Raw genomic sequence first — 15539 nt, forward strand, 5'->3', positions numbered from 1 at the left:
GGTACTAGTAAACTATTTGAAGTTTTGATCAATTCCCAGAACTCCAAGTAGTTTATAAATATACTAGTGGCCCGGTGCATGAAATTTGTGCATGGGGGTGGTGTCCCTCAGCCTAACCTGCACCCTTTCCAATATGGGACTCCCTCGGGGGATGTCCGACTGCCAGTTTAGGCCCAATCCCTGAACCAGCAGTCAGACATCCCTCTCACAATGCAGGACCACTGGCTCCTAACTGCTCGCCTGCCTGCCTGCCTGCCTGCCTGCCTGATTGCCCTCTAACTGCTCCCCTCCCAGCCTGATTGATGCCTAATCACTCCCCTGCCATCCTGATTGCCCCTAACTGCCCTCCCTTGCTGGCCTGATTGCCCCCAAGGCTTTTATTAGTATAGATAAGACCCTTCACAGAAAATTTCACTAACTCTGCTTTAAAATAAGAGCCTGACAATTGAATCATTGGGGCCACATACCAAGATTTCCTTTCTTTGAATAGTGGAGAGAATAATTATCTTGTCTTTAAGTTGCCCTGAACATCAAATGAGATAATGACTTAGAAAAGTATAAAAGCACCATATAAAGACAACTGTTTTTTTTCATGTACTGAAAAGACAATAAAGTGGTAAAATGAAAAACACTATTTTTATTCTCCCCCTTCCTTCCTTTACAGCCTTTATTTAAACTTTGAAATTTATAAAAATTTCACTCCTATTTTCATTTCTTTACATTCAATATTATTTTGTATTAGTTTCAGGTTTTATATTAGTTACAGAATAGTGGTTAGACAATCATATACTTTACAAAGTGTTCCCCAATATTTCCAGTACCCACCTGGCATCATACCATCATTACAACACTATTGACTGTATTTTCTATTTTAGTGACAATAGTTTACAGGTTCCTCCCAATCTTTCTTTTGCTTGCCCTTCCTTTTCTTTCTCACTTCTTATTTCATTTTCTTTTCTTTTCTTTTCTTTTCTTTTCTTTTCTTTTCTTTTCTTTTCTTCTTCTTCTTTTTTTTTTTTAAGAGAAGTAAGCCTTTATTTCCTTGTTTCTCAAATAGAGCTGGCTGAGCTGGTTGCTTTTTGGTAATTAATCAAAGAGACTAAATCCCATATCCTCATTCAACTCCTCCAACTCTTCCTTTGCTTCAACCTTGGCTGGGGCTGCAGCAGCAGCAGGAACAGCAGTGGTGGTGGCGGCCACAGGGGCAGCAGCCACAAAAGCAGATGGATCAGCCAAGAAGGCCTTGACCTTTTCAGCAAGTGGGAAGGTGTAATCACTCTTCACAGACAAAGCCAGAATTCGCTTGTATCATTGATGATAGAATGGGGTACTGACGCAACAGTTGGGTAACCAATCTGAAGGCATATGCTGGCAACATTGCGGACACCCTCTAGGAAGCGGGAATGTAGAGTTTCCTCTGTGATGTCAAGCGCTTCCGGGTTGTAGATGCTGCCACTGTCAAACACCTGCTGGATGATCAGCCCAAAGGAGAAGGGGGAGATGTTCAGCATGTTCAGCAGGTGGCTTCGCTGGCTCCCACTTTGTCTCCAGTCTTAATCAGGTGTGCATCACTCAGGATTTCAATGGTGCCCCTGGAGATGTTAGTGGTGATGCCTAGAGCCTGGAAGAAGGAGGTCTTCTCTGGCCCCAGACCAGTGTTCTGGGCTGGCACAGTGACTTCACACGGGGCAATGGCACCAGCACGGGCAGCAGCTGGCACCTTATTGGCCAGCAGCATGTCCCGGATCTCAGTGAGGTCCTCCTTGGTGAACACAAAGCCCACATTCCCCCGGATATGAGGCAGCAGTTTCTCCAGAGCTGGGTTGTTTTCCAGATGTGCTCGGATGGCCTTGCGCATCATGGTGTTCTTGCCCATCAGCACCACAGCCTCCCCGTGGAGGGACATGCGGATCTGCTGCATCTGCTTGGAGCCCACATTGTCTGCTCCCACAATGAGGCATTTTGGATAATCATCCAGGAGTTGGATGATCTTAAGGAAGTAGTTGGACTTCCAGGTCGCCCTGTCTTCCCTGGGCATCACGGCGGTGCGTCAGGGATTGCCACGCAGGGTTTAAAGACGATGTCACTCCCACGAGGACTCCTGGCCAGAAAAAGCCATCATTTTCTTTATATAGTATCTCAATTAGCCCTCACAGCTCAGCAAAGACACTGGGACATACTTAATCCATTTTACAAACCAGGAAACTGAGGCCAATTCCAGTTCGCTGCGGAACTTGACTTAGCTCACAGGGAGCCCTCACAGCCTTGCTCTCTGCCTTTCCTAAGGGACAGCCTCTGGGCAAACAGAACAAACCTCCCCAAGCACCTCTTCATTGCAGATGCTCCACATTCTTTCCTTGCAGATGCTCCACATTCTTTCCTCTCCCCCGCCTCCGCCCCCATTCTTTACTAAGGTGATAGGCTTCGCACGGCCAGTGTGTGCCGCAGTGGGCAGGATAGGCGCGGGCTTGCTTTGGGGCCAAGGCAGGAGCAGGAGTCGCTGCCTGTCAAGTGCACAGGGTGCTGGGGCGAGGCCGGGTTTGCACCGGGAGCTTCTCTTAACTGCAGCAGTCGGGTACCTGCAGTGTGGCACCCCTCCACTGAGGTGGCGCCGCCCCTCAACCCCCCGCCTCAGGGCTGCGGGTCCGCCCAGTGTCCTTCTACCTTGTTTCCGGCCGGGCCGACATGCATCTTGGGGTCACTGCAGAACCCCGCTCTCCGCGGGCGAGGCAGATCCCTGCCCGCTGGCCCCCTGTCCCGCCGGAGCCCCCTCTGGTACACCCGCCTCGGCGCCTCTCTGTGCCCCTTGGGCCGCCCACCCCCTGGCCGGCAGCTTCCCCGAAGCCGTGGCACTTGCCCTGGAGCCACAGCTCAGGCGGCCCTGCAGCCGGGCCTCGCGCTGCTGTTAGGTCTCCACCCTCACCTGGGTCACCTCCTTTCTTCCACATTCACCCCTCATCCATCCCTCTCTCCTGCAGTGCTTGCGCTCCAGGCTGTAAAGAAAAGGACCAAGGCCAAGAAGGACAAAGCCCAAAGGAAGTGAGTCTTGAACCCCCACATCCCGTTCTCTGGATTTCCTCCCGCACCTCCTCTCTGTGTCACATCTTGAACGGGGGCACCCTACAGCCCAGCCACATGGCCTCCGGGCGGCCTGGGAGAGTCGGTCTCCGTGAAGCTGTGGATCTGTGGCCAGAGGCCCGGCCTGGGTCTCAGCAACCCCATGCCTGCTGAAGAGGGCTGTTGGAGGAGGACCGGAGCCCATCAGTCATTAGGTCCCCATCTCCAGAGGAGGCACCACAGGATCACGTCCCTGGCCGCTGTGGCCCTGCCCCCATCCCCGCTGCCTGCTAATTGGTCGTGACCTTTACGGAGTCCCAGTTAATTAGCATATTACTCTATTATATAGATAGATATACCAATCCCTCAGCCTAGAATCTTTTATTCAAACTAAAATCTTTTTAATCATATTTCAACAATTATCTCTAGCATTTTGTTTTCTCTAAAGTCTTCATTTTTTTCCAGAAAGAAGTGATCAAGAGCATGGATTCAAGGAGCCAGGGTTCCTTGGCTTGACTCCTGGCTTCACTATTCACTAGCTGTGTTAACTTGGACAAATAATTTAAAAACTCCAGCCCACAATATTCTTTTTGTGTGTGTGTGTGCAAAACAAGGCTACTAAGATTGAAGCAAACTATGACAGGCATTTTTATTTAATTTGCCCTTTCTCTTTGCTGTCAAATTAAATTCAGATATAGACAATAAAATCACTGCATTGAGAAAACTACATTGAAAAAAATAAAGGTATGTATTTTTACACAACTACAATAAGGGCCCTGGCTAGTGTGGCTCAGTTAGTTAAATATTGTCCCAGGCACGAAAAGGTTGCAGTTTGGATTCCTGGTCAGTGCACAGGCCCAAGTTGTGGGCTTGATTTGATTCCCAGTAGGGGGTATGCAAGAGGCAGCCCATCGATGGATGTTTCTCTCCCTCTCTTCTCTACTCTAAAATCAATAAAGACATATTTTTTAAAAATCTACAATAAGGACAAAGATAAAAAAGAAATATATAAAATATAAAAGAAGTTTTCAAATGTGAAAACATATCAGGTAGATTTAGGTCACACAGGGAAATCTTCAATTACCTCACATGAAATATCTGTCTGAAGCATTACTTCCTCCCACAGATATGTGCTCAGTTTTCCATTTGAACAGCTGATCTTTCATTAATTTTTAAGCCTTGTACTATGTGTATAATACTATCTTCTCACATCATTTCTGACTGCTTTTTGACTCAAAATATTCACAATCAGGTGATGGATTTAGTAGACAGCTGAATTGCTTTTCCTCTGGCATAGTAACCAACCTAAATTACTAAGTATATTTTTAATACTAATATAATTAAGGGATTGTTCAAGGGTTGGTTTCAAATTTATAGAATATCTATTTATATCTATCAATCCATCTATCTATCTATCTATCATCTACTACCTATCTGGCTGCCTATTATCATCATCTGTGTATGTGTGGAGTGCATTCTGATAATAAGAAATCAAATTGTTGATTTTATTTATTTTTAATGTGTTCTATCACATTTTTTGTTCCATTTTGTCTCTGCTGTTAAAAATGATGACATATTTTCATATACACATAAAATCACAAATATATACCTTTACATGTATACACATGCGGGCATTAATCAGAAAACACTACCTCTATGCCTTTATCATGCAAACTTGGTAATCAAGTGTGTAAAACACTTGATCATAGGCCATGTAGGCTGCTAAGCAGTACTTCCCTTGAAAGGAGGTAAATATTTCTTTGTTACCTTTATTGAAACTTTATTTATAAAATGATGTAGCATCATTAGTATTATGTAAATTATGTTTTCTAATGCTTGTATAATCCTATTTTTCTTCCTTTTGTTCTGTCCTACACAAGCATAATAATCTATTAAAATATATGGAAACACCTCTTTAATCCAGGACCTCAAATTCCTTTTTTTCAGTTGTTGACAGCCAAAATTGGAACTTAGTTTCTTTTCCTTTAAACTGATGGAAAAGAATAAGAACAGAGATCCAACTCAGAAACATAAAAAATCAGTAAGAAAAATGAGAGGAGCTATTTGGGATGTGGTGTTACAACCAAATTCAGCAACATCTTAGAGTTACTTGGGATAATGACTTATAAACAGATTCCACTAATTTCTATGAGAAACTAAGGGAATGTAGAAACAAAAACTATCTCCAAAGCTTTTATAATTTATTTTATTTTTAAAATTCAAATAAAAATAAAGTAAAATAGGTAATGTACTTTATCCAACTCTTTCTTGTTGATACAAAAAACTCCAGTGAATATAGTCATTAATCATCCTACCATTAACACTACATCACTTGGCAGCTTTTCATTGGCTGCATCCAATGTGATCAGTTGTTTCTTCTTGCCACTGCTAGCTCTTTCTACTTCATTATGAATGTGTGGTTAGATGAAACTTTTTGACAGAATTGTACTAAGAATGCAAAATTACCTGATGTTTCTTTGATTCTTAGTGGCAATATCAGGACCATGTATAGACAAAGGTCCTTTTGACAAAATGAACCCAAACTTATATATAATTTGCAAGAGAACACATATAGATTCTCTAGAAAACAAATGAAAATTAAAGTAAAAATAGGAATGAAAATAGTTTCAGATATTCAGTATATACAATCTGAATCATATTAGGACTTTCTTGTATATTTGTCTTTTAAAAAATATATCATAATAAATTAGAATGCTGGCTTTGGGGACCCACTGTGGCTCAAAATAGATTTTCTCCAACTGCATGTTCTTAAAAAAAACACTTAGCATTTTGAGCTTCAATCTTATCATCTGCCAAATGGGTTAATAATGCCTATATTAAGGACTTGATGTAACATTTTTAAAAATTCTAAAATTTATGTGTCAGTGAGTGGTACATAAGATGCCTTCAGAATGGTGATTATAATAATAAAGTCTGTTGTAGGTTATTAAATAGAGGTAGTAGATAGTGTAAATACAATTTATAGTTTGTCAAATGTTAGAATAAAACATTTCGTAGAATTAGACAAATTATCAACACTCTGTGTCCTTACCTTCAACTGACCTTGATATCTATGCATAATTCTAGTATGAATTTGGCTACTCCTTCAAATCCCTCCCCAAAAGCTTAACTCCCAACATAGCTCATCGGTATCAATTGATCCCTGAGAAAATTTGAAAACCTTCAATACCAACTTTGTGGACAAATGCGTTAGTCTACTCAGGCTGCCATAACAAAATACCACAGACTGGGTGGCTCAAACAACAGAAATTTATTCCCTCAGAGTTCTAGATGCTAAAATTCCAAGATCAAGATTTTATCAGGTTTGGTTTCGTGAGACCTTTCTTACTGAGTTGTAGGTGCCAACTGCCTTCTCGCCATGTCCTCACGTGGCCTCTTTACTCTGTGTGTTCAGGCGAGGACAGAAATCTTGCTTTTAGATTAGGGCCCCACTCTTACTGACTTTATTTAACCTTAATTACTTCCCTACAGGCCCTATTCCAAATACAGTCACACTTAGGGCTTCAACATATGAAATTGGGGAGAATGCACTAAAAATATTTTAAAATTTGCAAATCATCCACAATATTTCTCACAGTGAAGAGATAATGAATGCATACATATATTTTATTTTTTTACATCATCTTTAACATTAAACTGCTGAGATTCTAGTTTTCCTCCTGCTCCCACAGAGCCCGTATGAAAATCTGTTTGTTGTGTATCTGTTTTTTTAATAGAATAAATTTTTAATATTTTAGGATGCTTGTGAGACTTTCATAAAAATTATTTAAAATTACTAGAGAAAAAAGATTTTCTACATTGTTTTGTACATTTTATATTGTGTTATATTTGGTTCTGGAGACTGCAGGGAGGTGTGCAGAGACAAAAAGCCCAGTTTTGTGTTAGATTTAAAAATTTATGCTAAAACTCAAGAAAATTTATCTTTTCCATGAAAATAAAAAACAACTATAAAATAAACATAAAATATTTTTAAAAGACAGTTTTATTTATTTCTCCAAATAATTTATCCAATTTATAAATGTAAATCATAACAATCTGCTCACTCACATTAATAGTAGAGAAATAAAATTTTTACAACTATTTTCTTACTTTATTTGCAACTCCTAAAAAAATCATGCTCAAAACTTTGGCAACATTTGATATATCAGTATATGTTTGCCAGAGCATTCAATATTTCTCTGGGATTTGAAAATAAGGAACTTGTTAAGGAAAAAGTTAAGGAACTTGAGATTGATCTTGTTTTAAAGTTTGTGAAAAATAACATAAGGGCTAGAATTAGAATTTGGCAATTTTCATTCATAAATTCATTCGGCTATGTTTTCAAAGCCTGTCAGGAATATTAAACCCACCAAGTCAAGAAATAAAGCAAACTGAATGACTACAATTCAAATGAACTTCTAACTACTACACTGGGGAGTGAAAAGAAAATGTATTATTTATTGAATTCTTCTCACATAAAAAAAGACGGATAAATACCAGACACTAGTTTGGACAAGAATGATGTACATTCCTTAAATCTGTGCCAGCTCTGAGTCTGGACTGTGAATCACAGAACAAGTGTCTGCATTGCTTCTGTGTTTATTCAGATTCAGTCTGCATCCAGGAAAAAAGTAAATACAGGATTAAGGCAATATGGCCTACTTTTGAAAACTTTCCCTTTGTTAAAAATAATCTCTTCTTAAATTCCTGAAAAAGACCTGGGCCAATTACAAAGTTAGTAGCATTTTATATTAGATTGGACAGCAGAAACTAAAAAAATAGATTTTTTTAAAAGCTGACACTATTAAGTTAAAATAAATCACAGTGTTTTTGTTTCATTTTGATGAGAACACAGGTTTTGTGATAATCTACTAGAAAATCCCAATGAGCAGAAAAAAAAGGGAAGGACCTTATACATGGTACTGTTTCACTGTTTTAGTATATTTTAAACTGTCCTTACATATTGATAAGCATAATGGTTCAAATTAATTTTGGGGGGATGAGTATTGAATTTGGATGGCAAATATGTATTATGTAAAGTAAACTAATAAGTATTAAATTGTACTTGAATAAATGGCAAGTTATGATAGTGGATAGAGTCATAACTTACAATTACAATAGAATTAAATTTTTTTTTTCCAAATCAAAGGCAATATGACCCTAGAAACCACAAGTTTGTGAGTTTAGTTTTTCTTGTGGAAATACAGGGGAATAAAAATCATTAATATAGTCGTTTAAAGATTGTGGGATGAGTCTTATTTGAATTAGAAATTTCTAATACAATTTCCTTCTGAAAAAAAGATAATTATAGTAAAAGGTTGAATTATATTTTTATATTAAACTCTATAATAATGGAAAATATACACTCTACATTACTTAATTATTAGGTGGGTCAGCAATTATAGGTTCTAAATAAAAATTGTGATTATATAATCTAACAATCAGAATAAAAAAAATAATTTAGCTAGTTTTCCAGACTCATTAATTAATATATCTATACAAAAACATTTATTCACTGTTGTTTTATGAGATGCTGTAGTTGATACTATACCAAATGTCTAGAATAAGAGTTGCAAACTCTCTTGCCTATAGGAGCTGGACAAGTAATGTAAATGCATGAAGTGAGCTTGTATGGAGTAAGGGTCTTTAAAATGCAAGTACCCACCAAAGGGACAGCCTGCCTTCTACTCCAATATGGTTATGTAGGCACACCTTCTTTAGACTTCCCACTTTTGTAAGAGACTAGAAATTTAAATTATACTTGCAACCTTCTGATTTTTCAGTCTCAACTTAAAAACCACTTCAACTGAAAAACAAAAAATCATGTACAAACCAAACAAAGTATGTTTATGGGACTGTTGTAGCCTATCTGCTTCAAGGTTTGCCCACTGATATAGAGATTTGTAAATATAATTGTGAACTTTAATTTTTTATTCAAATTTTTGGCAAACAATAAATAAGTTCTCAAGTTTATCATTGGTCCAAAGACAGGTGCACAATTCTAGGTTGTTCTGATTCACTGACACTTAATCTTTGTAGCAGTCCTTGCATGATGACATCCATCAGGCCATTTTTAAGGTTACCTGATACAAGCCATTTAGAAAGAAATAATGGTTCACAGTTTAATATAGACTTGAAAAGAAGAGTATTCTGAGAAAAAAGGGATAATGTTATTTGATAAAATTTTTACTTTATGCGTACACAGTTTTTAAGACTATATGCACACACATGCAAAATAGCAGAAAAGATTAATAGGGACTTGATCAATGATCATCAAACTTTATGTGTCAATGAATCACCTTGAATACCTACAAATATTATGATATACTAGTGGCCCGATGCACGAAATTCATGCAAGGGGGCGTGTCCCTCAACCCAGCCTGCATCCTCTCCAGTCTGGGACTCCTCAGAGGATGTCTGACTCGCAATCCAGGACCGCTGGCTCCTAACTGCTCACCTACTTGCCTGCCTGATTGCCCCTAACCACTCTGCCTGCCAGCCTGATCACCCCCAACTGCACTCCCCTTCCAGCCTGATCACTCCTAACTGCCCCCCCTGCTGGCCTGCTGCTCCCAACTGCCTCCTCTGCTGGCCTGCTCTCCCCCAACTGCCCCCCCTGCCAGCCTGCTTGTCCCCAACTGCCTCCTCCGCTGGCCTGATCACCCCCAACTGCCCTCCCCTCCTGCCCTGATCACCCCTAACCGCCTCTGCCTCAGCCACGCCACCATGGCTTTATCCGGAAGGACATCTGGAAGGTCTCCTGGTCTAATTAGCATATTACTCTTTTATTAGTATAGATGGCTCTATTCCACATGATGCAGATTCTATAGTTTGGGAAAGGGTCCAGATCATGCCTTTAAAACAAGCCTTCATATGATTTGAGGCTCATGTTGTAAAGTTGACATTTTAAATACTGCGGTGGACTGAAAAACTGGTGAAGACTGAAACATCAATCTGTCACATGGTTAGTCTCATTTCAAATGAGGCTAGTCAAGGTGCTGCTTTTTTTATTTTCCCTTCCAAAAGAGTGTTGACTACTGAATCATTCTCTTTAGACTGAGTGTTCCATGAGTGGAAGATTAAGTAAACACTTATTTCGCGTTTGAGAAGCAGGAGGCTGCACTCATTATCTGACAAGTTTAAAAATGATAAAAATCACAGGAAAGCCCTGGACAGTGTTGCTCAGTTGGTTGGGCGTTGTCCTGTGCACCAAAAGATTACCAATTCAATTCCAGGGCACGACACTTGCCAGGGTTTCAGGCTTGATTCCCAGTAGGGGCCCTGCAGGAGGCAGCCCATATAATTCCTATTGTTATCCTGATTTTACAGACAATGATGAGAAGCACTTGCCAGATATCTTGTGGTGAGACAACTTGCCCAGCATCATAAATCTAATAAGTGACTGATTCACAGAAAAAGAAATTTTCACATTGGAAAGGGAAAGGTGATAATGCATTCATTGTCCTGAACACCTCTCCCATGATGACTTATTTAGTTGGCACTTCAATCACACGGCAGCCAGCATCTAACAGCTTTACCTACGATTGTTGTAAGTGGTCAAGTATTATTTATTATTATCTATTATGAATTAATAAATATTAAGTTATATATATTATGCATATCAGACGTCACTATAATTATCATGAAAAGCTGGAAGAAATTTTACTAATGCATACATAGACTATAGAATGTAAAATTGTGAAATTTATCACCTATTGCCATCATTTTACTCTATACATTTACATATAAATACAAAGTTTTGGATTTTAAAAGAAGGAGGAGAAGTGGAGGGAGGGAGGAAAAGAAGGCATTCTGGTATCCAAGTTCAAATATTGTAAATAATAAAATTATTTAATCAATAAACATGAAATATCAAGGTCCTAGACTCAAGTATTCTGATTCAGTAGGTGTGCAATTAGGCCCAGAAATATGTACTTATAAGAAGAAATTTTAGATCTTCACATCTATAAGAAATTCTTCACAAAAAGGATCATAGTTTCCCTTATTATCTGTTTTAAGTAAACAAGGAATAAAATTAAGCGATACTTTAGGTATTTGGGTTTAGTCATTAGAAAGATATAATATCTGATAGTAAAGGATTATAAATACTATTTTAAATTGGGTATTTGATACCTGTGGCTAAGGGATATCCTTCTTTAGCAGTCTTCAAAACATTGAATAAATTTTTATCATTTAGTTACAGATTAGAAGTTCAAGTATCAAGATCATTATCTTAGGTAAAGAACTAATATTTAGCAACTATCTTGGCATACACACATTAACTTTCTCCATAGATTTCTCACAGGGACCTTTTGGGTGGGTCTCATTCATCACCACATCGTACATGGGGATATAAGGCTCAGAAGCACAAAGGACTTGCTCAAGGTTGCATTCTTAGTCAACTGTTAAATTTGCTTGCAAACTTAGAAACTCCAACTCTGATCCTTGTCATTTCTCCTACACTGCTTCCTTCCAAACTGAAATATTGCACAACAAACATGTCTCTCCTCATCCAATTTCTTTCCACAGAATCACAGTTATTTGTCTAGAACTACAGAAGCAGGCAATTCACTATCTCTAAAATCTTCAGTAACTTCCCACTTCTTATCATATTAATTCAAAAGTTTCTTGGCAGAGGACAGTAGGTCTTAGGAATTTGTCCCCCATCTATTTCTTAAGCCTCCCTGATCCTTCCCCAGCTCCCTGTTATACAGATTGAGCTTTCTTCTTAGAACAACAAGATGCCATTATCACAGAGGTCTCTCTGCTTAGAATATCTTTAACAGTATTATCTCATCAGGTCATTCTGAACCCTTTTTTACTTTTATTTTTTGAGGCCTGACATAAATATTCTCTTTCTGACACCCAGAACAGAACTAATTTTCCCTCCTTTGTAATAATTCCATTCATTTTCCCCTATTAATATAATCATTTGTTACATTTTAGTGCCCATTATCTACACGAATAAAAGTGAAATATGCAAATTGGTGTCACTCGGCTATGACCACCAGCCAATCAGGATGAGTATGCAAATTAACCCAACAAAGATGGTGGTTAATTTGCATATGCAGGCTAGGAGCAAAGACTGAAGACTGAAGAGACCTGTCTTCTCCGCTGCAGCCGGAGCGAAGGCCTGGGTCCCGGGTGCCAGAGGAAAACTGGTGCCAGCAGCCAGGGGAAGGAAGGCCTATTGCATGAATCTCTTTGTGCAATGGGCCTCTAGTTAAAATATAAGCCACCTGAAGCAAGGTCCTAGTTTCATTGATTCTGTGTCCTCAGTCCCAGTTATTATTGGGGCCCAAAAAGTTTGCTTTGATAGTGTGATCATAAAATAGTGAATTCTGTTTTTTGTTGGTTTTTTTTGGCTTCTTTAGTAATACCTTTCAATCTACCATGAATGCACCATACAATTAAAATATAAACTTTTAAATTAGCTATATTTTTATAAGGATGAAATTATGGTTCATTTTCATTAGCATGCTAAGGTATTTTCCTAATGAATAATTTAAAAATTTAAAAAGATTATCCTTATAAAAGGCCAAGAGATTATCTACCATTAGCTAAATATGTCTTTGGCTGATATTTAAAATTAACATCAGGTATATTGGCATAATTAACATGCAGACATTTAAAAATCAAGAAATACATTACATCATTCATCTATAAAAGTTCCCCCTAAATCATATTAAAAATATATTTTCACAACTATTTGTAAGTTATACTTATTTTTTTCTTATTAGCAAAATATAGAGGACCAGAAAGAATCATAGCTGAAAGATCCAAGCATTAGTAGGATAAAGTTCCCTTGAGGCTCTGTGGAATGGACAGAAAGACACTCTTAATAAATTTGTATTTCTCTTTTATTATCAAACTTGAGGCCTGGTGCACAAAAATTTGGGCACTGGGTGGGGGGGGGAGTGTCCCTCAGCCCCACTTGTGCCCTCTCGCAGTCTGGGACCCCTCAGGAGATAACGATCTGCTGGCACTTGCCCTGGCTGGCCTGGTGCACGTGGGCTGAGGGCAGCTCCTGCATTGAGCATCTGTCCCCTAGTGGTCAGTGCGTGCTATAGTGACCAGTCGTTCCACCGGTTGTTCCATCATTTGGTCAATTTGCATATTAGGCTTTATTATATAGGATCTGTAAGCTCATTCAAAATGCTTGCTCTGAGCTATTTTATGCACACCTTGTATGCTTGTGTAGTTTTTCTGGAGATATGCATGGGGACTTACTAAAAATCTTTAAAACCCTTATGTCTACACTTATTGTATGAGGTTATTATGACCGATGTTCTTTTGACATACTTAGAGAACTTGTGCTCTAGTTCCATTAATAGTATACCTGCAGCTCACGAGCAGACACTTTGGAGCTGAGACTCAATCTTACGTCCATTAATTGTGTTTTTTAATTCTAAGTATACTTACACATACATATTTCTAGACCCCTCCTCCCAATGATCTCTTCTACTCTATTTTCAAGTCCTAGCATTGTAAATCTAACCAATTTCATAACAATTAGACATTTTCCTCCATCCTATTTCGTGTTGATTTTAGGTGTCTATATACTAGTAACATTGTGAAATTGCCTTATAGAGAAACATATCATTAATAAACCAAGTAGAGTGGTTTACTGAGGTAATGCATTATTTCTAATCTCTTACCATTATGTGTCAAGACAAAAATCTTGACTGATGTTGCTGATACTGCCTCTACAAAGGCCATTTATAGCTACAAGTTGGAAGTGATGTATTTCTTAAAGATCCTGATAATACCAAGAGCAGAGCTTGGGTTTGCCTGGCCTTGATGAATGTTACCCAAACATTTGTGTTATTGGACTTCAGCAATGTATCATTCTGTAAAATCTGAGAAAACAAAACAATTTTAGAAGATAGGTCCACACACTTTCAGAAAACATGAGACCTTCCCAGGCCCTTTCAAATAGCATCTCAAATTAATTAAAACATCTTAGTCCCCAAACGACAAATACAGTATTGCTTTACATACAAAACCACAGGAAAATCTAAAAATACTGACTTAACTTTAAAATGGAAAGAAATAATCTTTACATTGAAAAAAAAGGAGTAAGGAAACTCAAATGGCTATTTTCAAAAAATACAATGTTCAATAATAATATGCTTCAATAATATGCCTTCATCATAAGTTTTTTTTAAAAAATAAACAAACAAATATATTTAATCTACTATATTCCTTTCTCTGCTCTTTCACTAAAGATGAAAAAGTAAAATCAATTCTAACTCATCCTTTGCATATATAGATTACATTATTACATGTTATCAAGGATTCTAACATTCTCTGTTGTCTCGTTTTATCTGAACTATCTAGCACTTTGAAGGCAGAAATATCAGTTTCTCTTCTTTCATTATAGCTGGACTTACATGTAAGTCTTGTCCCTGAGTGAAAATTCCTCTGCAAATTTGGAGCTTGACTCGCATCATAAAGTAGCAACAAGATTGCTCTACCTTCATTTTGCAATAGCTGTGAGGCATTCTGAAGCTAAGTTGTATTATCCCTTGTTTTCTGCTTCTGAATTTTTAAACTAGAACAATTTTCTTTTCTTCTTATATGATTCTTATATTTTCATCCAAATTTTAAGAGTTTTGCTCATTAAGTTATTTTTTGAAAACCATCTTAAATCATTTTTGAAAGTATGATTGCCATAAACGATTCCATACCTTTGAAGAAAAATAGATGTAGGGTAGCCAATGTTGAAGTACTGGAGAGCTTTGAATACCCATCTGCCCTCAAATATTTTCCCTGGTGACAGCCAAAATCCCAACATTGTGAAACAAGTGGTTACAAATACGTACACTTTTGTTCTATGTACACAAGTTTATCAGATCAATCCCTAAGTGACTGAAGGGGCCAATAAGGTAAATGCCTTCGTGCATCGTATAAAGGGTGAAACCAAAGCAAACCAAACAACAAAACATGGAATAGTGTCCTCTGAAAAGGGAGGGCTTCTGGAGCAGAAAGACATACTTCCCATCTTTTTTTCTAAAATTGATCCCTAACTCCACTACTATATAGTATCTTTCAGAAAGTACAGAAATGATAACTACTGATATAAGAAAAACTCATGCTCTGTAGTTCAGGTAGAAGGAAGATTACAAAATAACACTATATTGAAACCTCTGCTTTACATAATCATCATTTATCTTCATAAAGGCAGACTCATCCATTTTCAGCCTCCAGGTTGCATCACATGAAACTCTATTCAGACCAGTAAGTCAATGTGCTAATAATTTTTTTATCAGTTGTGGCATCTCTTTAAATTTTTTCTTTAAGAGACACATGTGCATATTTATTTTTTAAATATTTTTATTGAGTTTATTTTTTTCAGACAGGAAGGGAGAGGGAGAGAGAAATAGAAACATCAATGATGAGGGAGAATCATTGATCGGCTTCCTCAAGCCCACAACCCGGGCATATGCCCTGACGAGGGAATCAAACCCATGACCTCCAGG

At 38.1% G+C, this 15539-nt stretch overlaps 1 pseudogene; it reads right to left on the bottom strand.

Moving 5' to 3' along the window:
- Nucleotides 1-1007: 1007 nt before the first annotated feature.
- Nucleotides 1008-2110, bottom strand: LOC102422378 (annotated as a pseudogene).
- Between the last annotated feature and the right edge of the window lie 13429 nt (nt 2111-15539).

Source organism: Myotis lucifugus, unplaced genomic scaffold, assembly GCF_000147115.1.
Source record: "Myotis lucifugus unplaced genomic scaffold, Myoluc2.0 scaffold_75, whole genome shotgun sequence".
NCBI classification, from domain to species: Eukaryota; Metazoa; Chordata; class Mammalia; order Chiroptera; family Vespertilionidae; genus Myotis; species Myotis lucifugus.